Raw genomic sequence first — 2653 nt, 5'->3', positions numbered from 1 at the left:
GGGGATCAACAGAGGTGAGGCTTAGAACCTCACCCCCCCGTTCTGAGAGAAATCTTCTGCATACGTGGATGTTTTATTGCCCTGGTCTAGCTTGGATTAACACATAGTCTACAGGCACACACCTGATCATCTACATGTGCTCTCATACAACACTAAACTATGTTTTCTACCTTTATCTTGTATCTACCTACCACTTCAGCATTTTATTAAAAATAATAATAATAAAGAGAGAAATGTGGTATCCACATATAAATCAAGTATAAAAACCAAATGAGTATTCATATTTGAACTGACTGTTTATAGTTCATAATGCATGAGCAAAACCGAAAGTTTCTGTGATGACTGCCCTTGTACTGTTCACTATGTAACTTATTCATTATGTAAGAATTTGTTCTACATGTAAGAACTTGTTTGTTATGCCTCAGAAGATTGGAGACTGACAAAAATTAGGCTTGGGGTGGAATAATGATTGTGCATTGAGCATTGACTCCCCTATACAGAATTTTATTGTCGTTAACAACCATTTGATCAATAAATATGAGAGATGCCCTCACAAAAAAAAAAAAAAAAAAAAAAGGACAGACTTCCAATTGTAAAATAAATTAGTAACCGGGATGTAATGTATAGCATAAGGAATATAGTCAAGATATTGTAACAGCCTGGTAGGGTGATAGCTGGAACCTAGAATTATGTATATAAATGTTCTACCACTGTGTTGTACACTTGAAACTCATGTAATGTAATACTATGTGTCAACTACCCTTCAATAAAAAATAATTATTAAAAAATAAAAATAAAAAAAAAATAAAATAAAATAAAAATAAAAAATGGGACCCTGCTAAATACACTTTTTGGTATTTTTACTTAAATAAACCTATTTAAATAAATGGGCATAAAACATCACTTCGAATGACTGCATAGTATTATATTTTATGAATGGACAATAAACTACCACCAACTTTTTTATTGATGAACATTTAGATTGCTTCCAGTTTTGTTTTCTGTGTTGTTGTTTTTTGCTGTGGCAAATGACAGTTAATAAACACCTTGGTACTTATAGCAAAGTGTCCTTACTCATTTCTCTAGGATAAGACTCACTTATTCAAAGTTTTAAGGTTTTTGATAGATACTGCCTAGCTCCCCTACAGAAAACTTGTACCAATTTATATTCCCACCCACCAGTAATAAAAATAATGTATTACCGATTTATATTTTTGCCTTCAGGTAATTTTTGTTTCCATCTTTGCCAACCAGATAAACATGGGGAGGGGTATTTATTAAAACTAACATTATTTTTGTTGTGTTAAACTTTTAAAGTGTATACTCATCATTCTCATTTGTCAAGGGCCTCTTCAAGTCCTTGTTTCTGTTTGGGTAAATGGGATTTAAAAGGGCCCTGTACATTTTTAAGCTTATTTGCCTTTTGTCCTTTTAGGTTTTGGGTTTTGGGTTTCTTTACCATACAGAAGTCTTTAATTATATGTAGCCAGTTCCTGCCTAGTCTACTACACCACATGCCTACCGGGCAGCATGAACTAGAATGAAAGCACTGCCTAGCAGTCATGAGGCCAGGCATGTCCAAGCTCCACCCATGGCACACAGTGTTTTCCAAGATGGCCTCAGCACTGCCTCCCATCCCACACAGCTTATAATATTGTGTTGTGTGATGTTCACATTTTTTCCATTGAGCAGTAGGGCCTGTGTTCCCTCTCTTTGAATCTAGGGGGCCTGTCACTCTGGAGGGGCTATGTGTGATTCTCAAGGCCAGGCCATGCAAGGTGAAACTGCTTCCACCTGGTTCTTTTGGGATTCCCTCTCTGGGAACACAGCCCCCATGCCGTGAGGAAGCTCAAGCCAAGTGAAGAGGCCACTGGCAGATATGGGGCTCCTAGGTGACTCCAGCCCAGCCACTGTCTAACAGCAGCCCTGGGAGCACAGCCAGCTGACCCTAGTCTATCCCCCGGACCACAGAAGACAGTAATAAAATGATTGCTTTGTTCCCAGCCCCATGTTTGGGGATTATTTGTTACACAGCTGTGGATGACTGGCATTTGCCAGTGATAACCGATATTAAAAGCCCAGAAACCATATACTTCCCTGGCCCCTACTCAGTTTTCTTATTTGGAAAATGAATAGACAAAACAAGCAGGATCCTTCCCTCTGGGCAACATGTCGCAGCCTCAGATCTTGGAATTGTTGACCCTGCCATGAGAGCTGACACAGAGTAGATCTTCTGTATGACCTGCAACTAGCATATGGTTTCTTCTCTCTTAAGAAACAACTTTGGGTCCATGAACTCAATAAGAAAAATGAGAAGAAGAAAAGCAATCGCCTGGTCTCCACTCAGTCACGGAGTACATTTCAGCAATTATTCAGGTGTGAAACTGCCTTGTGCCCTAGTCTGCTAGTTCCTATTGGGAAGTAACCTGATTTGAGCAGGAAACACCTTTATGGCATTGAGATATAAGGAGGGTTCTTTAGGAGAGGAAAAAAGAAACTGTTTGTGAAGGTTAAGATAAACAGCTATATTTGGTTTGTTTAGAGAGGTTCAGTGAGGCTGCGACTTGAATAATTCATAAGTGAGTGTTGGTTTCCCAACCTTTCTTCTACAGCCATCCAGAGCTATTTGGGGGCCTTGTGTTAGGATGTGTTT

This window comes from Manis pentadactyla, chromosome 8, assembly GCF_030020395.1.
Source record: "Manis pentadactyla isolate mManPen7 chromosome 8, mManPen7.hap1, whole genome shotgun sequence".
Lineage (NCBI taxonomy): Eukaryota > Metazoa > Chordata > Mammalia > Pholidota > Manidae > Manis > Manis pentadactyla.
Note: the sequence above shows the minus strand (reverse complement) of the source record.